Genomic DNA, 23,648 nt, shown 5'->3' on the forward strand with positions numbered 1-23,648 from the left:
CTTGCTAGGGGGTGTCATTGTTTACGGGAAAAAACCGGATTTTCCGTTAGATAAATATCCACTTTTTCCGTTAGGTCACTACCCGCAGTCTCCGTAATTTTTAAGAGCGCCTAATAAACCTAAGCACCTTTCCAATAACCCTCCATAAACCGAAAACCTTTCTAGGCTTAAAAAGTCCCTCAGGACAAAAGGATTAACTTAAAACATGTGTTAAAATAATGACGTTGGAAAGTTAAAGTTTTATGTGGGGCCTTAGGTTTATTGAGGATCTGTTTAATGGTGCTTGGGTCTTGACGGTCTGACAATGAAGGACGTCGCACAGATCATCTTGCGCGAAGTAACGAAGGTTTTGCTCACATGATGTAATGAAATATGTGTCAAAACGTTTTATTATTTTTAATCATTTTGTACACTGCTTCTCTGGATATTCTACAGCCATTTGTTGAACACGAGTCACGACTTCCTCAGTACCATGCTGCTCTTCAAAATTGATGAACTTTTTAAAGAGGATCTTCACCTTTCTAGGCGGTAATGCCTGAACAACTGCTCTCTCTAGAACTTTCCTGTAAATGCAAATTATTAGAAGGTAAATTCTCTATGAAATTAAAAAGACAAAATATAGTTGAAAAAATATTTTTACCTTCCTATATCAGTATCATTAGATTTAATTAGAGAATCAACATAACAAGACCATATATCCACCCGTTTCGGATAAGAACATAGAATTTGCTCAAACAGAGTTACTGCTCTCTCTTTATTTCTGTAGTGTACATACGTTCAGATGCTGGCAAAGATTGGAATGCTCTCTGCATAATATGCCTCGATTTGTCCCCCAAGCCCATTTTTAGTAACCCTTCTCCACAATTAAACCACATTTCGGGAATATGGTTAAATTTTCCAATCATGGTATTAATTGTTTTCTCTAGTTCCATCTGCCTGCTAGCCTCGACATGTACAGTCAACATGTGACTGTATACTTTCAGTGCCTCTTGAAAAACATCATTCAGTGCTTTAGGAATTCCGAATTTAGACTCTAAATTCAACCAAGCCTCCCAAACGTTTAATTTTTCCTTCTGTTCCCTGAAATTAATCGTTTTCACCGCTTCTCTTGCAACTGCTCTTGCTTTCTCGATTTCTGTTGTTTGTAAATGATATGCCATATACTGTAACCATACTATTGAACTGTCTAGACTAGCTAAAACTAATCTGTGGAACTGATGTACAGAATTTGGTAACTGGTTGTTGGCGAGCGCTTCTTCTCTTTGACGTATTTCATGTTTCTCCTGTCTTTTTTGTTCTCGACGTTAATTTCTTATTTCTCAGATTTGGTTTTTCTTCTACTTCATCTTTACTATCGCAAGATGACTCTTTATCCTGAAGGAGAGTTGAGTCAGCATATTCCAAATCTTTTTCGGAAGGTTTGGTCTTCCAGTTTAGTCTTTTCTTCTCCTGTTTGTTCAACACACATTCTCTTTGAATATTCCTTTTCTAAATCTTTCTCTGGTTTCTCTCTGTTTCGTTTCCCTTTGTTTTTCATGTTTCGTCTTCCCGTATCTTTTCAATTTTTATTTCTTTGGCGAGTGCCACATACTCCTGATTTTGTTTCTTTCTTTTTAAGTTATTATTATCATCCGATTTCTCTCTCACATAACACTTCTTTTCAAATGCAGATTTTATGACGCTGAGAGGCATAATATCGGATTTTTGGGAATTTAATGAAGAGTAACATTTAATTTTAAAATGAATAATATAAGGTGTTAGATCTAGCAGTAAACTATTTATGTGACGACGTACAGTTATCGCAGCTAAAGTTCCGTTGCCAATACCTTGAAGGAATATCAAGATAAATCAATTTGTCACCATTAAGATTCTACCACGTAGCAATTTACCGCCAGGAAATTGTATTTATTTATTTTGTTTGGCACTTATTTTATGCATTATTGACGATAACGTGGTTATAATCGTCCCAGAAATTTTGTCCCCTATTTTTTTATTCTCGGAGTAATGATTCTTAGACACTATACCTAGCAAGTTATTCTGCAATTGAACAACCAACCAATCAGGCGTAATTTTTTCAATCTTTCCAGTAACTCTTCGCCCTAATTTAACAGATGCAATGGGTCTGTTTTTGTAATATGAATTTCTTGAAAGTTCTACTAATTTATTAAAATACAGGATCAATGGATCCAATGCTGCCACTATTCTACTTTTAGGATTAGATGGATCATCGTATATTTTCTTTAGCGACAATGTTAGTCCTAATTGTTGTTCTTCCCTGTTAATAGAAAATATTTTTGTCAATGAAATTTAGTTTGTGTGCAGTAGATTAAAATTACGAACGTTACTATGGGACACATATCCAAATGGCGTACATTCTGCAACTGGTAAAATAAGTCTTATACCATCTGACCCCATATCTTTGATCGTACAAGGTATACAGTCTCCTATTTTCAGTTTTTTAAAATTCCTGTACCTTCCTTGAGTTGCAAAATTCCTAATTAAAATTAAATTAGGTACTGTAGCAAACACAAGAGCTGAAAGTGTATGATCAGGAACATATTTTGATGCTAGTAGAGCTGCAATTTCCACACAAGGTGACATGTGACCAGCTGGTAAAAATCCTGTACTAACAGTTTGTCCTTTATATCTACTGACTCTTAAATATAATCCCTGGGTGGATGATTCTATTATTGTGCCCTCTACTTCTTCATCGAGAAAGCGAGAGAGCGGGAATCAAAGACTAATGTAAAATAATGCCTAGCATAATGCTAATGCCACGTATCATATAGTTGCTGAAACTTTCATGCTTCCTACATAGATATAAAGATAAATTGTTTCATTATAAATATTAATAATAAATATTAATTGAATAAATATAGATAACAATGACCACTATAGGTTTCATATATGAAGTATTAGACCGAACGAAGTATGAAATATACTAGTACTCCTTATAACATTTATAATAAAACAATCGTCTACTCAGATTTAATTTTTTCAATTTATAAAAATATGAATTTACACAAACACCCGCACTTTACTTATCATTACTTCCACAACAACGTTCTGTTTCTAAAGTTCAGATTTTTGTAACTGCAGTTAAACGTGACACCCACATAAGCACGCATCATTTTTTTGTATTCTGCTACAATAGCACTTGTAATAGTTCTGCTCATAAAGAAATTTGACAGGCGTGTAATAGACAAAAAATCATTTATAAAGTCGTTTCCCCATTTACCCTTGTGCTACGTGCATTGTTTTTTACATGAAAATGCGACGCATTTACAGTTCGCCAGGCCTATTATACCGACTGCCAGTCATTCGGCTAATCCGTTTCCCATTCTTATTCACCATTCTTCACTCGTCCTACACTCTCTCCCGTAATCACTGTAGTGGCACATGAGTCAGAGGACAATTCAAATCATGTTGTTGTTTTGCCTTACAAGTAATGTAAGAACAAATAAACTCCATGCAAAACAGTGTCGCCGCTTCGTGCAACCGTAGATCAAACGTAGACGAATTCGAATTTTCCGGTTCTCCCCCGGCCAGTATAAATAAACGGACGCGATCGCGTGCGTTTTAGTGTGGAATAGTATCGAAGAGTATTGAAATGTATCGAACAGTATCGAACAGTACATATAGAGTATCGAATATTATCTACAGAGTATCTCCGATTATTTATCGAGTTACGCGACGAACATTAATGAGTATTTATTCCGCGTCTTGTATTTTGTACCAACGACTCACATATTCGGCTGTAAATAATTTATTTATTTATTTATTCAAGATATATTTGACGGACTGCGACAGCAATATTTCGCTCTCGTTATTTCGCACAACCTATCATCGACCAATTTTCCACATTGGTGAACCCGACGTGATTTGAGTTAGCGAAATTTAGGATTGTGAGTCTGAGTGCGCTAACAATGTTGAGCAAAAACACAACGGTTGCGACTAGTCAAACAATTCGCGTGCCTCCGCTGAAGCCGCTGAAGATCGTGTTCTGGTTCTCTTTATTCGACAGACAACTTGCGGCGGTGGGCGTCACGGGTGACGAAGAAAAATCCACCGCCCTTCTCGGGTGCCTCGAACCAGGATATTTAGAACGGATAAGGGACATTCCATTGGATCCCCCGACCACCGGACAATATGACCAACTAAAAGATGAGTTAATACGAAGTCTGTCCGAGTCCGACAGCGAACGGGGAAAAAGGTTGGTAAAAAACGAAATTATGGTCAACAATTGAGCACTGCAATCAACGTAATCGTGAGTATGTGATACACATGATTATTTGAATTTACGCACGTGAGCTACCATCCATCATGAATCTTATAATACTATACTTATAATTAAATTACAAATTTCAATCCATCATCTTAGCCTTAAAACTTACATACTAAATTAATAATTCAACACTATTAACGCCCATATTTATATAAATAATTTATTTCCATATTTATAATATGACACTTCGTAACCTAAGCAAGTCTCATACAAGTACTAAAAATACTTATAACCTAAAGCACTTAACTATCCAATTAAGTCATAACGTCAACTCTGCATCTAAACTACTATTCCTTTTCATTCTTCATCCTAAAAATCCGTCACAGTTACCACTCAGTCAATTATAATACCATCACTTCTGTGTACACACAATATATAACAGTATAAACCTCCTCTTAACAAATTAACTATAGTAAAGTTTCATTACATTTATACGTCAAACTTATGAAATTCACTGACTAAACCATCCATACTATAATATATTGTTATACAAGTATCAGTTACTAAAAGACTATGGGGAGCCTGAGGCGGCTATGGGTTCTCAGGGCGTAGGACCACGCCCTGGGAATCCCCGACGAATCTGATATTCTCCTATAGCCGGATGGTGACTGGTCGGCGCCTTTGGCACCCGCCAGTTTGCCGATCCGATGCGGAGAACTCTCGGAGAAGTTAGTGGGCCCGTATCTCCCAAGAACACTTACCTCACATTCTTGTGGGGCTCCCCGTCACTCTGCACCAGCTTTGACCGGGGCAGGGTGCGAAAGAGTGAGTGGCACCAGGATGGAAACCCTTGTTGACGACCTCGGCGATTTCTTAGAGTTACAATGGATAGAAAAACGAATCAAAGAATCGTTTACGGTGGGGAGGGATACCATAATACCGGCGCAGCCGCGAGTTGTAAAGCGGCCCCTCTGCGTCGTCATCGAGCAACCGTGGCCATCCGGGGATGGGCCGCCAGTGCCCTGGACACGCTCATGCGTCTGGCGAAGGGGACACGCGAACTGGGCGGACTCGGAGAGGTTCGGAGGAACCCGATGTTATGACCGTCGGCCCGGTATCTTCGTGGGGTGGGATGAGGCGGCGGCGCGGCGGCCGGGGGGGGGGAGTGAAATCCGACGACGAAATGTCGTCGTGCTCTTACTATTCGACCGTTGCGGGCACGCTCGGCAAGCGATCGTACCGCAGGATTACCGGGTCCGCGGAAAGCACCACCCCCGTCGATAACGGTCGCGGCGGCGGCGCGGGACACCGCACACGGCGGGGGACGCGTCCGCGGGGGATCCGGACTCCGCACCACTGCTGGCTCACGATAAAAGGAAGAAGAGGGGCGCGAAGCGCGGGAAGGATAGCGACAACGACACCGACACCGAGGCTGCCACCGTGGCCGCCGCCACCTTTACCATCCGCGACGGTGCCGACGGCGGCAACGACACGCGGAGTGACGAAATGAGGATCGGACCGGTCGACAAGCAAGCTACCGTGAAGGACGTGGAACCGACCCAGGATCAGAAAGAGGAGGAGGTCGCATACCTGCGAAGGAGGGTGCTTTCAGGAGAGAGAGACGGTGTCTCCAAGAGACGGTTGACCAAGGAATGCACGGAGAGCAGCCAAAAATGATAACATCGACGGTGAAGGACGAGAGGTGAGGATCACCTCTACGAGGGGAACGAAAGAAAATGCTCCCGGGGCCCCAACGGGAACGATTATGGGTCCCCCTCCCCACCTCCTCCACACACCTGGTCAGCGTCGCGCCGTTTCCGCTGTCCCGACGGGTCGGAGAGCAATAATAAACAAACGAAGAAAACGGATAGAGGTCCAGGACCTCGAGATCCACTAGAGGATCTCAAGATCCTGTTCCTCCGCAAGTTGGAAGAGTGTCGGCGATAAATAATGCCAGGGGGGGGGGCGATCCTCCCGGCTACAGACGCCGGTGTCATGTAAACTTCAGGGTTGGTTGATGAAATAAAATAGCTGAGTCGTAACACAACTATTAATTTTGTTTTAATTAAACTTTATTATGCATTCAGCAATCACAATGTAATACACACTGAATTAACATAAATCACAATTCACTGCAACCACGTTATGTAAGACTTAGTTACAATGATACGTTAAGTACGCGACTGTTATAAGGGGTGAGACCGATAAAGATATGTTGACTATTCTAAGGATACAGAATAAGGAAGTTTTTCTGGCAATAGTGTGTCTGAGGAAGGTTAGGGTTGGGTGTGTCTAAGGACACGGCGCTATCGGATTTGTTGATGACAATTTTGGTTAAGGAAGTGAGGGCAGTAGACACCGTCTCCGATTGGATAATAAGGCGGTTGGTGGACCAGGAAGGGTTTCAGCCGCCCTCGCGAGAAAGTTGCTAACGGAACATAAAAGATGTGAAGAAAACCAACTTTCTATGCTAACACGTGGTAGACAATAAACGTAAAGGAAATCTAAGACAAGAAATACTCGCTTGGTCCGAAGGACATTAACTATGAAAATTCCAAGACCCCTGGTGGGTACTTAAGACTATTGAGGGTACGCGCCAAGGATGTGCAGATATCTGAGTGCCATCCTGTCCGCAGAGTGTGGCCCGGTCTCTGATGTGAATCGACGTTACAGTAGCGTAGCCGTAAGAACCGTACAAGCACGATTGCGGCCGGCGAGAGACACCTTGCGGTCGACCGTGGAGTCGTCGGCCGACGAGGCAGGGTTTATTACCGTCATAGGCGGAGGAAGAGGGAGAGCGAGGCGAAAGAACAGGAAGCCCACGGCGCAACCTCTTCCAACGGTCCATGCGCCGACCGACGCAAGAACCAAGGGACGGGTATTGTTACGCCACGAGGCTTACCACAGGCTGTATTTTCTAACCGTCGCTCGCGGTCCTACAGTGTCGCAGGCAGATCGGCTTATCTGCCTGCCGGATCATATACAATGTATCGACGAGAGCATAGTTGTCGCCAAGCAGCGAGCTCTAGAAACGTCGATTTTTGTCCGTTACGTTTTTCACACAAGAAGAGACATACATGATCATAGGCGCGAGCGGTGGTGTGACCCGAGCATAGTGGGGGCGTCTTCCAAATGAGACAAAGAAATCATCGAAAGGCGATCAAACTTCTGACGAGTCAAACGTGACACAACGAGAAATCTGACGAGCAAAATCAAATAGTCTAACGAATTCATCTAGAGATATCGTAAAGTCGAGTCAACTTTATGTAATATATTCATCATATTATTGTAAAATATATTATTTTATGTTAACCTGTTAATAGTGTTACATTCATTGAACCACCTCTGTTATCTTAACACAAACAGGGGAACGACTATTTCGCGGCGTCGATTAACATAATCGTAGCGAGAATTTACGCTTCTCGCTGACGCGTTTTCCCAGCGAACGCGTCTCTTCACGAACGGTCGTAACAGGTATCGTCGTCTTTTCCATTGTCGACGTTGCGAACAGGGGCCTCGGCGCCCAGGACGGCGACCAACAGTGGCGGAACAAGGGCAGGGACTTTTCGGCGCCGCTCGGCCTCCGGTACGCCCCCGCACGGGAGGGGAATCCAAGCGAGGAGCGGGCAGGGGCGATGGATCCGGAGCGGTATCGCTCACCGTGAGGGACGGCTGGGGCTTCACGTACAGGGATGCGATATCGGTGCTGAAGAGGGAAGTCAAGTTCTCCGAAATCGACTTCACGGAGTTAAGACCGAGGAGGACAAACACGGGGGCGCTGCTGTTCGAAATCTCAGGCCAGGACGCTGGGTGCAAAGCTTCGCGACTGGCCGAGCGGATGGCGGCCACGCTGAAGGATTTGCCAGCCAGGGTAACCGTGCCGCGAAGGACGGCCGAGCTAGGAGTGATCGGACTGGAGGACTCGATCACCTCGGAGGAGGTGGCAGCCGCTGTTGCTGAGGCCGGGGGCTGCCACGCTGATGTCACAGACGAAATTCGAGCAACTGTATATAACAAACCGAAATTCCGAACGCCTTATCGCGTGTGACCGTCCTGTCAGCACCCGTTCTCAGCCGCCTGAGTGGCATTCGATCACTCCAGCCGTTCTCCGAATTTTACACTAAGTATAAACAAAACCTTCTCCCACTCCAACGAATGGAAGAATATAAATGCTCCCTTCAAAATCATCCAGTCAGTCTAATAAAAAAATTCTTAACTAATCCAAGTATCGAAAGTGTATCATCGCAAACCGAAAAAATTGTATAAATTGAGTAAAAAATAAAAAGAACTTAATCTCCTTTTCGGAAATTAACAAGTTCCTTATTTTTACCTTAATTTTACACGACACTGACGAGGTCAACGTGGCAGTCATACGCTCCGCTCCTCGGGACCTCGGATCGGTATGGCTACGCTGCCCGCAGATAACGGGCAGGAAAATCAGCAGAGGAGGAGACGCCCTACCAAGAGGTAGGATTAACATAGGTTGGTCAGCGGCGAGAGTTTCCCCTCTACCTGCGCGCCGACTCCAATGCTTCAGGTTCATGGAGTCGGGTCACGTGCGCCGGGACTGCACATCGATGGCGGACCGGCCGGAGCGTTGCTACGGGTGCGGGGCGGAAGGACATCGCGCCAGGGACTGTTCGGCGCGAGTACCCATGTGTCCGGTATGCGCGGACCTGGGACTGCCCGCGTCGCACCGTATTGGGTCACCGGCATGCAAACTGCCTGCCCGTAAGAAGAGGGCAGCACAGGAAACAAGGACCGTTCCACGCGACGGTGGGGACGTGGTGACGAGGAAGGAAACGATGCTGCCGTCAACTGACGCCACGAAGGCCAGAAGAGAGGACAGAGAAGTCGGACAAAACGACTGCGAGGGGAACGGCCCGGAGGAGCCTATGAAGACGGAGCCTTCCCCGACGTGAGCGGAAGAAGACGAGGTGGACAACTGCTCCTGCAGTGCAATCTTAACTGCTCCCGCCGGGTTCAGGACTTAATGTTCCAGAGGTTGACGGAGCGGCGGATTGGTCTGGCAGCAGTGGCCCAGCCGTACAGCATTCCCGGCGCGTCACGAGGAGCTGGGGATCTGATAGGCTCGGTCGCCATATTCTGGACCGGGATCGCGGGAAACCCCTCCTGCTCGGTCATCGAGCGGAACGGGGCTTCATAGCCGAGAAATAGGGCGACCTGGCCGTGGTGGCCGTCTACGTGTCGCCCAACATCAGCCGGACCGAATAAGCCTCCTTCCTGGACGGACTCGCGGCTGCGCGAGGCGTTTGGGCGCCTGCCCGACACTGGTCCTCGGGTACATCAACGCCCACTCAACGGCGTGGGGATCCCGCAGGACCAACGGAAGGGGGCGCGACGTGCAGGACTGGGCGTTCGCACTCGACCTCCGGCTTATGACCCGGGGTCGTCTAACACGTGCTTGGCACGGCGGGGCGAGTCCATAGTGGACCTCACATGGGCAAACCCTGCCGCATCGTGCCGTGTTTGCGGTTGGGAGGTCTCCCCGGCGGAGACCCTCTCGGACCACCTTTATATCTTGATGGATGTGGCGGTTGGCGCAGCGATGGGCGACCGTTCGTTGGGTGCGCGCGGTTCCAGCAGCCCACCGGGAAGGAGAAGAAGATTCCCGCAATGGGCGGTGACTGCTATAGCCGTTACTTGGTAGAACGAATCCCCGACCGACGAGGACGCGAAAGCGGGCGCGACTCGGCTGAGCCGCGACATGCACGCGATCTGCGATTCGTGTATGCCGCGGTCTGGAGCCCCGCGCCGCGTCGGCGCTGTGTACTGGTGATCCGAGGGGATCGCTTGTCTACGCGAGGCGTCCATCCACGCTCGGCGCCGGTACACCAGATCCCGCCGTAGGCGGCGGTTAGTCGAAATCACTGGTCCCGGGAGCAACGAACGAGGGAGATGGCAACTTTACCGAAGAGGAGGAGCAGGAGCCTCAACCGCCGGAAGAAGAACCACGTGTCACCGCGAGAAGTTGGAGTCCGGAATCAAGCGTCACCGAGGAAGAACTTGCCGGGGCCGTCGTAGACGCGGAAAGCTCAGGGTCCCGATGGAGTCCCAGCCCTCCTGTGGAAGGACGTCTCCGGGGTCTTGGCCCCGAGAGTAACGCGTCAGTTGCTGTAGAACATCGCGTATGACGCGGTGCTTCGGACGCCGCTGCTTCCGAACTCGGCACTGGCGTGCTACGCCGACGACATGTTGGTGCTGGTCTAGGGCACGGCATGGGGTAGAACCGTCCGCCTCGCTAGCGGTGGCCTGCGTGATCGCCGAGATCAAGGGATTGGGACAGAGGGTGTCCCCTGAGAAGTTCGAGGCAATGTGGTTTTGCCGCAAGGCCGATCACGGGAGGCCTCTAGCTGGTTATTGTCTGAGGTTGGAGGGGGCTGAGATCGGGGTTGGAACAAGAATAAAGTATCTGGGTCTGACCCTCGACAGCCACTGGACCGTCGGCGCTCACTTCGAGCGCCTGGCACCGTCTGTTGAGGCGACGGCGAACGCCTCAGGATGTTTGCTGCCTTGGCTGGGCGGGCCCGACGTCGGAGTGCGCCGGCTGTACGCCCGCATGGTGCGATCGAGGCTCCTCTATGGAGCTCCGATCTGGGCGGAGGATCTGATGACAAACCGTCGCAGTCTCCTAGCGGTCAGGAGGCTGCACAGGACGGTGGCCATCAGGGTAGTGAGGGGCTTGCGTACCATTTCGGCGGCAGCAGCGGCGGTGCTCGCCGGGTTTCCCCTGTTCGAATTGCAGGCCCTGAGGTGTCGCGAGATTTATCCTCACACTCGGGGTCTGTCGGGCGGGATAGACCCGATGGGCGCCGACGTCAGCGTTCGGGCTCGGCGGGCTTTGCTTGACAGATGGCGCGCCAGCCTCGACACGAGATGGGGTGCGCCGGGGATAAGGGTCCTTGGGACCGTCCTTCCAAACTGGGACGCTTGGTTGGACGACAGCGGGTCTCCCCTGACCTACAGGGTGACGAAGGTGCTCACCGGACACTGTTGCTTCGGCGAGTATCTGCACCAAATCGGGAAAGAGGCGACCGCGCGTTGCCACCACTGCAATGCGACCGTGGATTCGGCGCAGCACACGCTGGAATACTGCCCGGCCTGGGCGCGGCCGCGCCGCGACATCATCGTGGAAAGCGGATGGGACCTCTCACCGCCGACGATCCTCGAGACGTTGTTGGCAAGCGAGAGAAGGCGGATGGCCGTGACCTCCTTCTGTGAGCAAGTTATGCTTCGAAAAGTGGCCGCGAGGAGGATGAGGGTGCGGTACTCTCACCTTGAGATGATCGACTTGCGAGGGCGCTGCAGAGGCTGTGGGCGCGCTTCGGTGAGGCGCACTAGGTCCGCCGAACCCCCCGGTGGGGTGCAAACTTAGGCGCTGGTAGCTCATCGCCCCGGGGCCGCAAAGAATCCCGGTAAGGGAACCGGACTGTCGGGCACGGCGGCTCCGGCGACGACGCGCGGTGTTACATGGCCGCACAGCGCTCCATTAGGGGACGTATTAAGCGCGGGGGGGCGGTGTATCGCTCACACCGGTTCCCGGGCCCCTCTCGATCGCAGCCGGGACGATCATCGTGAAGGTTTTAGTCGGTTGGAGTCCGGCATTACCACGCCGCTTTACCCCATCCCCCATCCGCCGCTTTGCCCGTGCGGATTTCCTCCATGTTAATAAAAAAAAGGCTACTACAAGACTATAAAATATTCATTTAAAATACCCCTATAATAATTCAGCCATAGGCTTACATGTATGATTTCATTTAGCTGACACGCCAATTTATACATCGACTGTTCTTGTAGCATCGAAAAGCTCAATTTATCAAGCAATTCACAACTAAACGTTTGTATATATTAAATATTATAACCACCGATTACATCAAATTCAAACTTTTTAATTTCCACTATTTATTAGTGCTTATAGACGACTAATTGTCCTCTCCACATCACACGAATATACCTCTATCTCCTTACTGTTCATTAAACGGTCAATTAATAGTCTATTAAAGTATTTGTCACGAATTGTCTCTCCTCAACTGTCATAACAACATTATATTTATCTTTCTTCGAAATTTTAGTTGGCTGTCCGTTTATGGCATGGATAAGCTCATTTCCCTCATTAGGAAATTCCGACTTACCAGTCCTCCCAGGGCTATAATTCGGAATTTGAGTAGCCGTCTGTTTATGACACGGACAGGCCCATTCCTCTCGTTAGGAAACTCCGAGTTACATGTCCTCCCAAGGCGGTAAATGTAATGACTCGAGGCCAGGAAAAAACCCAGGAAAGGACCAGCCGGAAGAGTACGGTGGAGAGAAGAAATACAACGGCGGGAGGAGAGAATCAGGAACGGGGAAGTTTAGTTCATCTTCAACCATCTGACATTACAGACTTAGCACGACAGTGGTCCTCCCTTAGTTCGGTTAAGTGCTACAACTAGTACAAATAAAGTGCCATCTAAATCTAACACTCGAGTTATTTCATCTCCTCCATCTTGAACGTTGAGTTATTCGAGGTACGCGATATCGACCGATCGGTTTGACCTGACCGGTTGCTCTTTAGTCGATAATACACCACAATCTTATTTGCGTTATTACAACCATCCACTCTTATTTCCATTGTTTTAACAAATTCGAATTATAGTTATTACACGTTATATTTGTCGGGTTTACATTAGAATCAGGGTTAGGGGGGTGAAACGAATCTTCGTTTGCATTACACGTATCGTTATGCAACAGAGAAGACTTCGACTAATGCAAATACGATTATCATAGAACTGGACAAGTAACCGTGGTAATTAGATACTCGAGAAACTAATGACAATGATCCTAGGTTCAATAACGAATCCGCGGTCGACGGGATGATAGATGAACGTGCTCACAAAATCTAAGTCGGACGTGCAATATTCACTGGCTGTAAGGGGTTACTCTTTTCGTCGATGAGATCGCGAGAGAGAATGACTTTCCCGTCCCGATGATGCCACAGAGGAAAACTACGTGGGGTGTGTCTGAGGACACGAGATCATCGGATTCGTCGAGGAAAGCCTTCGTTCAGAAAGTGAGGGAATTTGGCGTTGCTGTTAATTGGTCAATCTCCATATCGGTGGTTAGAAAAAGATGCTAGCCGCCCTCGAGGGAAGGTTGCTAGTGGGAGACGCCGTTCGTTGAAAATAGGTCTCTCCTATTTTCCCGTAGCTGGGACAAAGACTGTTTGTTTGAAGGACTTTAGTCAACTAATTCCTAAGATTTATGACGGGCCCTCAGGCTAGCTGAACATGTACTGCGGAGACGCATCGACATCTGGCAATCATCCTGCACGAAGAATAGGGTCTGCGTGTGGCAAGCCACGGGACAGAAACCGTTGGAATGTTTACTGTCGCGTGCCGCCACGAATATTTCTTTTAAGGAGAGCTATAGAATTACTCCATACCTTTGTTAGACAAAGTGTTCATCCCGTGACCGCGGCTACGTTCGGCGACTGGCTGTCGCCTCCAGTCCAAGCTCATTATCACAACTCGCGAATAATTACAATCGGATTGAATAACTACAATTGTTTAATTGTAGCTATAGTAGACTCTAGATTACAATGTTGCGGGATTATCCAAAATTCTAAAGGTGTTCCACAGAGGTGTCGTTGTACAGAACTCTGGTGGTGCTTGGTGACGATTCAGCAAACACAGCGCGGAGTTTTGAGGGTTTGATCCTTTCCCTGACTGAATCGTGATGTGGCAGGTAGTAGCTGTTGTCTGAGGGATGATCTGCCTTGGAAATGTGGACGATGTCTGTAGTGGGTTGGGAGACTGGCCTCCCCCCAATGACCCGCCTGAATCGCATTCTCTTGGTGATGATCTTTGGTAGAGAAGAAGCGTTGGGCGTCGTGCTTGGGACGCCGTGGCAGCCAAGAGTGGCTTCAGGGAGAAGTCTGTGGTACGCGACTTCTTCGATGTGGCGCTCTGTGAAACCAGTAGAGAATCGTTGAGATCACATGGAATGTTATGTAAATTACCGATGCCATTTGAGTGATTAGTCATGGTGGTAATAATGCGTAAATCATTCTGATTAGGCCCAATTGCAGGTGTGGCGCATCTCTGAGGTGGCGAAGTTGGAGTCGTTACGTTAGGTCTCGGAGAGTAACTGTCCGATGCCATGTTTCTAATCCTGGGTGGTACAGGTGACGTGATGTAAGATAGATCATTGAACGCCGATACGTTGTGTTGGACGCTCATCGTGGAAGTATTGCCCGAGGAAGAACTGCCCCTGGACGGTTTGATCATAATGGATTTCGAAACCTTTACAGTACGTTCCGACTCAATGTTGACTTTGCTGTCCTGGATGGAACTCAACCCGTTGTTTTCTAGGTTGTGAACTACGGTTAAAGAATTATGAACGTTCTGTAACAGATTAGGAGAGATTAGGTTTTGAAACGAGTTGTCGCCTGGTGAGACCTTCTCTTTCTTCAGGTCCAAAGGCTCGTTAAAGTTTGTCAAATTCAAGGTGATTTGTGGCGTTGGGTGAGACGATCGAGATAATGCGGACGCGAACTTGGTTGTCGTCAAGTCGCGTGTGGGTAATGAACTGCGGGTGTCATGCAATGAGTTCCGTCCCTTGGCTCGCTCAATTATATCGATGGCGCGTCCTTTACAGTCCAGAAATTCATATTTAATGTCTAGTCGTTCCTGTACTGTCTGACCCTCGTCTATCCCGTCTAAGTCGCATTGATGTTTTTTACATATTGCGTATTTGACTTCCAAGTCTTCTAACATAAATTGAACTGTGTTTAGTGATCCCTTTGCCTCATAATTATCAAGGATCATTCGAAATCTCGCCACTTCGTGTTTGGATACCTCCCGCTCCAGCTTCAATTGTTTTATGCGTGCTTCCTGGTTAGGGGCCATGGTGGCTTGGCGCACGATAGCTCTGATAATTTACGTAGGTTCGGCGTCCGAGGTGCTTCGCGACTACAAGTGTGCGACTTATCTTAGTCGTGATAGGCTTGCCTCGGCTGTTCGTGAACGCCGGTTACGGTGCAACGGGATGTTACATCGTGTACCTTGTGGTGAAGGTGATTCCTTCCCGATGGTGACACTCCGTTGATTGTAGCTCGTGGATTCTGATATCCTCCGGACTGATGCTTCCTCCAACGGCACCGAATCCGGCTGATATTTTGCGTAGGTTCTGCGTCCGAGTTGCTTCGCGACTAACAAGTGTGCGACTTGTCTTAGTCGTAATAGACTTGCCTCGGCTGTCCGTGAACGCAGGTTACGGTGTGACGGGATGTTGCGGAAATATTTCAAAGATATATAACAAATACAGAAAGTTGATAGGAATCGCATTCAAAGATAATGGTTTATATGAAATAAGTAGTTACATTGAAAGGCAATAATCTCACGCTAAAATTGTGGGAAAAATGACAAATAAAGAAAAATATCACAGGATCTTGGGGCATATAAACTTTAATTATTTAGATACAATGTGTAGGAAAAAAAAAAGTTGAGGGAATGCCAGAAAATTTTGAACAAGTAAAATTAAAATGTGGTACATGTATCCAAAATAAAATGCACAATTTACCCTTCCAAAACAACAGTAGTAGAGCACGAGAGATTTTAGAATTAGTACATACCGATTTAAATGGACCTCATAAAAATACCGGGTTTGATGGATCCAAATATTTCTTAACATTTATAGATGACTACAGTAAGTGCGCATTGATTTATACTTTGAGATCAAAAGATGAAGTTTACAATTGTTTTCTTGATTACATAAACAAAGTTGAAAATCTTACTGGAAAGAAGATAAAGAGATTAAGATGCGATAATAGAAAAGAATATATGAACAAAAACATGTACAATCTAACTAGGGCAAAGGGAATTGTCGTAGAACCATGCCCACCTTATGTTCACGAATTAAATGGAACAGCTGAGCGCTACAATAGAACAATTATGAATTCCGCTAGATGCTTATTATATGATTCAAAGCTGAATATTAAATATTGGCCGGAAATAATTAGAGCTGTGGCGCAATTAAAAAATAGAACCATTACGAACACGTATGAAAATAAAACACCATTTGAAATATTTTTTAAAAGGAAATCGAATATAAATAATTTAAGATTGTACGGAAGTAGAGTTTTCGTAAGAATGCCTGAAATTAAAAGAAATTCGAAATGGGACAAAAAAGCAGATACTGGGATACTTGTAGGTTATGAAAACAATGGATATAGGATCCTAGTTAATAATAAAATTATAATTGCAAGACACGTAGAATTTATAGGTGAAGATGATAATTTAGTAGGATTTCAAGGAGAAGATGGACCAAACAATGAAACAGAAAAGGATTTAAACGAAAAGGTCGAGCAGGCCACAATAAAAGAGGAGAGAAATTTAAGTAACGAATCAGAAAGTAAACTTGAGAACAGAAAATAATTTGGGACGGTCAGAACGGGAAAGAAAGAAACCTCAAAGATATGGCCAAGCGAGCTCATATTTCATTTATGTGAATGTAGTTAGCGTAGGCAGTCCTCAAACCTATGAAGAAGCTTTAAGTGGAGATGACAGCATTTCATGGAAATGGATGTAGAAACAGCATTCCTAAACGGAACTATAAAAACGGAAGTATCTGTAAAACAACCTATAGGTTACGACGATAAAAGCGGGAGAGTATGTAAATTATCAAAAGCGTTATATGGATTGCGTGAAAGTTCAAGAGCTTGGTATGAATGTTTCGACAAGTATATAAAAAGATTAGGATTTCAAAGAAGTAAGAGTGATTATTGTCTGTATATGAAGTATGAGAGCGATGATTTTATATATTTAATTCTATTCGTAGACGACTTATTAGTATGTGGAAAAAACAAAAGAAAAATCGATGAGATTAAAAACAAATTGTCAAACCAATTTGCGATGAAGGACTTAGGTGAAGTAAAGACTTACTTAGGAATAAACATTGAGTACGATAATAAGAAGTGTGAGATGAAATTGGATCAGAGTAGTTATATAGTCATTAGCAAGGCAATATAATATAGAAAATAGTAAACTATATTTTATACCAATGGAACAAATCTTAAGTTTAGAAACCGCACAATCAGCTTCAGACGATATAAGATATAGAAATCTCGTAGAAGCTTTATTATATATTAGTTCTGGAACAAGATTAGACGTTAGCTATAGTGTAAACTATTTAAGTCGATTTCAAAACAGTTACAACGAGACACACTATAGATATGCATTGAGAATTTTGAAGTGCTTATATTTAACTAGGAAATTAAAATTAACTTATAAAAAAAATTTGAATGCTGGAGTTATTGATTGTTTTGTTGATGCTGATTGGGCTGGAGATAAAGTAGATAGAAAATCCACTACGGGATTTATCATAAGATTTTTCGGAAACGCAATTTACTGGAAATCGAGAAAGCAAAGTAGCGTGACAAAATCATCAATAGCCGCCGAGTATGTAGCTTTATCGAAAGCTGTGAGCGAAATTAAATTTGTAAGAAAATTGTTGAAAGATTTTAAAATAACGATCGAGACACCAATAAAAATTTACGAAGATAATTCTGGAGTGATTGCGATATCAAAATTTGGAAACTTAACAAAAAATTCTAAGTACATTGAAGTTCACTTCCATTTTGGGAACGAAAGATACGACAATAAAAAGATTGACACTATAAAAAATAGATTCAGAAAATAATGTAGCTGATATTTTAACGAAGGCTCTAGGGAGGAACAAATTTGAAAATTTTAGATTATTTTTAAGAATAGTTTGATTGACTTATAAAAGGAAATGAATATGCAGCACAAAAAATTAAGGAGGTGTGTTGAGGTATGTATAATTTTCTGTGCTGGACTAGGTTAAATGCGTAGTAGAGATACTTCTATGTGAATATCAGTGTGTGGAAGTATGTGTGTCCGAAGCGTCTCGAAAACAAATGAATGTAAACTCTTCAGTCGGTTAAGAGTCGTCGAAGAGTTGGTTTACAGTCAGGTATAGAAGAAAATGCTGAGACGCGTGCAAGTGTGTATCGATGAATATATAAGGAATCATCCATGAAATAAATATTTGATTATTTTAATATTAATCCTCAGTATAAATTTAGTGTTCCTATAACATTATTTCGGCCTCAAAGATCCACAATTTTCAACAAGTACGATAAAGATGGAGTTGACAAAACTAAAGCTAAAATAGTTAGATTTAACGCCGGTGATTTTATATTACGCAAAATTTTGATTTTGTAATAGCAGAGAATTTTGAGGGAGACAGATATTCTAAAAACGTTAGACGGCAAACGCTCTTACAAGTACAGTCACGACAGGTTGATGAAAGTGCCAAATAGTCACATTCCTGCGGATTTGGACGTTGGTAGTAGCGGCGAGAACAGTGCCCAAAACGATATGGGTACCCCGACCCCTGAGGGTCATTAACCCAATGCCACGAAGCTGAAGCGGTCGTGTACTCACATGCACTGCCAGCGACAGTGCCACGGAGCTGAAGCGGTCGTGCATTCGCACGTACTGCCAGCTGCAATGTTACGAATCTAAATCGGCCATATATTCGCACGCACTACCAGTGACAATGTAATAAAACTCTGTGCGGTCGTGCAATCTACAAAATCAAGATTCAACTGGGTACAAAATCGCAAATAGTCCATCATGCCATTACGATCCGACTGATAAACCACAGGACGCAACTAACACTTTGAATACAAATTATAACGCTACAAATTCTCGTTCTCTTTCATTTTTCTGTTATCAAACCTCCGAACGAAATTTCATTGTTGGAATGGACCCTTGACTTATTTGGAACATTTAGTTGAACGGTAAATAATATGAGTTACGTCGAGTCTAATGTTGGAAAAACGCAATATTTTAGTTACACACGAGGACGTGTGATTGTCAGGATGGCTTTGTCGGAGATGAAAGGACATCGAAGCCTCCCCTTTGGAACTTCGGGATAATCCCCTAACACCGTAATCTAGATTCTACCATAGGCATAATTAAACAATTGTCGTCTTTCGATCCGATTTGTATTTGTTTGAGATTTGTGATAATGAGCTTGGGCTCGAGGGGACAGCCAGTCGCCGAACGTAGCCGCAGTCACGGGATGAACGCTTTGTCTAACAAAGGTATGGAGTAATTCTATAGCTTTCCTTAAAAGAAATATTTGTGGCGGCACGCGACAGTAAACATTCCAACGGTTTCTGTCCCGTGGCTCGCCACACGCAGACCCTATTCTTCGAGCAAGATGATTGCCAGATGTCGATGCGTCTCCACAGTACGTGATCAGCTAGCCTGAGGGCCCGTCATAAATCTTAGAATTTAGTTGACTAAAGTCCTTCAAACAAACAGTCTTTGTCCCAGCTACGGGAAGATAGGAGAGACCTATTTTTCAACGAACGGTGTCTCCCACTAGCAACTTTCCCGCGAGGGCGGCTAGCATCCTTTTCTAATCACCGATATGGAGATTGACCAATTAGCAGCAACGCCAAATTCCCTCACCTTCTGAACGAAGGATATCCTCGACGAATCCGATGATCTCGTGTCCTCAGACACACACCATCATAGTTTTCCTCTGCAGCATCATCGCGACGGAAAGTCATTCTCTCGTGAGGTCGTATTAGCGAGTTACTTAGAGTCTGTACGCTCGGTGGATATTCCACGGTTTCGCAAAGAGTCCGACTTATATTTTGTGAGCACGTACACCTATCAACCCGTTGACCGCGGATTCGTTATTGAACCTACGACCAACATCACTAGTATCGCGAGTGTCCAACCGCCGCAGTTGATTGTCGAGTCGGTAGCATCCATACTCGTATTAATAGACCGTACCTTCGTTATAACAAGACGATGGCCGATTCCAATGAAGATTCATCGAACGCCCACAACCTTATTCCTGACCCTTCTCCGACATGTTTAATTCGGTAGTATTCAGGAAGTATGTGCCAATCATCAACGAGTGTTGCATCAAAATATCTGAAACTACATGTATCGTTACAACGCACGACTCATCATCTATCAGAATATCTGTCGAAAATTCTTCGAGTGTACAATTTCTTCCGGACCCGATACCGCGAAATTCAACAATTTTGTGACTTAATCTGGACGCCCCAATTTTCACATACTGATCCGCTCTCATTAAAGTTAGTTCGCTACCGGTATCTATTAGCGCGCTCAATTCAAAATTTCCGATCTTAACGTCTTTACCACGCTTCGTCTGCAACGATTGCCACATACTAGAAACAACTTTATGGGACTCGTTCAGGTTGTCGCACTTCGATACGATGTGTCCGTACTCTCTACACTTAAAGCACTTAGATCCTCTCGACCTATTCGGGCACTCTGCACACTCATATTCTTCGCCGCCGCAATTGTATCATCTCGTCTTCCTCAATTCTGTAATGGATGTAGTACCGTATAGTGTAGACTTATTGTTTTCTTCATCTACTATTCCTTCTACAATATACTCCACTTTCGCCTCCTCCTCCATATCAACATGGCTGGCTATTTCAAGCATGCGGTACATATAAGCCAATCATGTTTCGTCGCTTCTCTTTTTCGTATCTCTAAGTCTTTGATGTACTTGCCGACTATTAATCTTTTTAGAGAATTCTTTAATCAGCCCTCCCTTCAGCTCATGCCAAGTCCTAACATGGCACTCGAAACTCGCGAATATTCTACCTGATCCTTTCAGCAATCTCTTCGGATAAATCGCTTTCTGTCCCTCTGACCACATGCACATGTCTGCGATTTACGACACCCCCCAGGCCCCTCATTCATGACACCACAATAATGTACAAATTGCACCAATTCTTTTTAACCTGTTACATTACAACGTATTACAAGTTCTACAAAGCTATAGAAACATTAACTAATAGACTTTTATAGTGGCTTGTAGACTTATATTATAAATAACAATAATGTAAATTATACAAATATTAATTCATAATAACAATAAACTTTTTAATTTACTTTTTAATTTTAACTTAATTTTACTTTAAAGGAATATAAGCATAATTAAGAGAAATATGCGCGTTTCTATAAGAATGTTTTAGTGAAGCTTTTATTCCTGTATGGAAACATTATTATAATATGATCTACAAAAACACATGCTTTGATGTGATAACGAATAATAAAATTGACAAAATAATTTATATATGGAACTTAGTCAGCTTCGTTAATAATATATAGAACTTTCTATAAAATACTCATTAAACATATATTTATACAACTTTATTACCGACTTTAAAACATATTATATAGTTTCTAGTAATCAAATTGTAAATATAGTAAACAAATAATTGTGTTAAGTTATTGTAAAGATCCATAATCCATATAATATGACATATTACGTACATACGATTATTGTAACATTAATCACATATATATACAACAATACAACGTTATTATTACTTATTTAGTTATTACTTATTATTATTATTATATTAGTAAAATTTATAATATCGAGTTTTTCAATCAGGTTTTTTCAAATAGTAGTTTCATAAGGTTTTGTGCCCAATAGAATCACACAGTTTTCATAGTTGTCAAACACGTCCACATTGCGTATAAGTAGCGTTTGCTTAGAATAACGTCGTTTTTGTACCTCACAACTCCATTATATAAATATCCTAATACCTGATCGTTATTTTTACAACCGCGGACGCTAACAGAAAATTATTTTACGTGAAGATACAATGATGGAAATTGATAATTGTTCGACTAATCAAATTACATCGGATGGAATTTAACTTTTAGAGAAAAATGGCGCACCCGGGAGAGTAGATCGCGTTAAACGCAATGATCCAAATTGAACTGAAAAGTCGTTATGTATTTAGAGGACTTGTGTGTAGAGGATGGTTGGTCGTGAAATTTATTAGACGAGATTGCCCGTTGTAGAAGCCGTCAGTATATTTTAAAATGACTAAATACATAAGAACAGATAATGCTCGCAAAGACGCTCGTACTAACAGATTCGCTAAGACAGTGTATAATCGCTCGCGGATAACTCGTTAGTAACTGATCAATACTCGGTAGATAGTCGGTAGAGTCATAGGACGAGGCGGATGGAGAGCGTGCACACGGAATGGAGCAAATATTACGCACAGCTGCCATTATTGAATAACGTGAAGTTTCCACGTAAAACGATAATCAAACCCGTAGCGGAAATTGAGTTACACGGGTTCTGTGATGCCAGCGAAAGGACATATGGAGCATGCGTTTACCTTCACACCATCACCCCGGATGGTCATGTCTGTACACGTCTCCTCACTGCGAAGTCGAAGGTAGCTCCACTCAAATCACTAACCATTCCAAGGTTGGAACTGAGTGGAGCACTCCTTCTCGCGTCACTGGCCACTACAGTCCTCCAAGCCTTACGAAGCAACATTGCTCGAACCGTTTATTGGACTGACTCCACAATCGTTCTACATTGGATCAACACATCACCCCACCTCCTCCAGTGGATTACATAATGGGCGACCTTCCAGCTGCACGGATAACAGAATCTCGGCCATTTACCAACGTCGGAATCGACTACTGCGGACCGTTTTACATCAAGGAACGAAAGGATCGCAACCGACGCAAACTCAAGGTATACGTAGCAATCTTTGTATGTCTTGCAGTTAAAGCAGTCCACATCGAGTTGGTCAGCGATCTCACTAGCGAGGCCTTCATTGCTGCTCTGAGAAGATTCATCGCTCGCCGAGGATTCTGTGTGACAATTTACTCCGACAACGGTACCAACTTCGTTGGCGCCAACAATGAATTACGAGAGCTCCGAAATCTCCTGCAATCTGACGATCACAAGGCACAGGTCCAGTCCTTTTCAGCCGACCGACGGATCGAATGGCGCTTCATCCCTCCCAACTCACCTCACTTCGACGGGTTGTGGGAGGCTGCAGTGAAGTCTTTCAAACGACATCTCAGACGTGTCGTAGGTAACGAGCTTCGAAAACCTTAATACTCTCATCATTGAAATCGAGTCTATCTTCAACTCCCGCCCGCTGACTCCGATATCTTCAGACCCAAACGATCTCCTAGTTCTCACTCCCAGTCATTTCCTCATCGGAGATTCACTAACAAGTTTCCGAGAACGAGATTTCAGGGACACGCCATCCAATCGTCTCTCCTGCTGGTAGCATATTCAGAAACTCAAACAACATTTCTGGCGCCGGTGGAATCGAGAGTATCTAAACGGGCTACACATCCGAAACAAATGGAGCAAGGGCAGTCACGACATACGAGAAGGCACCATCGTCCTTCTCAGAGAAGACAACGTCCCCCCGATGCAATGGCCATTGGGCAGAATCATCAAGGCCCAATCCGGCGCAAACGGCATCATACGCACGGCTATCGTTCGAACGGCGACGAGTACCCTCGATTGGAGCATCAAGCGGATGGTACCACTACCGAGCAGAACGACT

The 23,648-nt window shown here is 44.6% G+C and overlaps 1 pseudogene; it reads right to left on the reverse strand.

Moving 5' to 3' along the window:
• Positions 1-400: 400 nt before the first annotated feature.
• LOC143304406 (uncharacterized) lies at positions 401-3,048 on the reverse strand (annotated as a pseudogene).
• Positions 3,049-23,648: the final 20,600 nt, after the last annotated feature.

The sequence above is a fragment of the Bombus vancouverensis genome, unplaced genomic scaffold (assembly GCF_051014615.1).
Source record: "Bombus vancouverensis nearcticus unplaced genomic scaffold, iyBomVanc1_principal scaffold0034, whole genome shotgun sequence".
Taxonomy (NCBI): domain Eukaryota; kingdom Metazoa; phylum Arthropoda; class Insecta; order Hymenoptera; family Apidae; genus Bombus; species Bombus vancouverensis.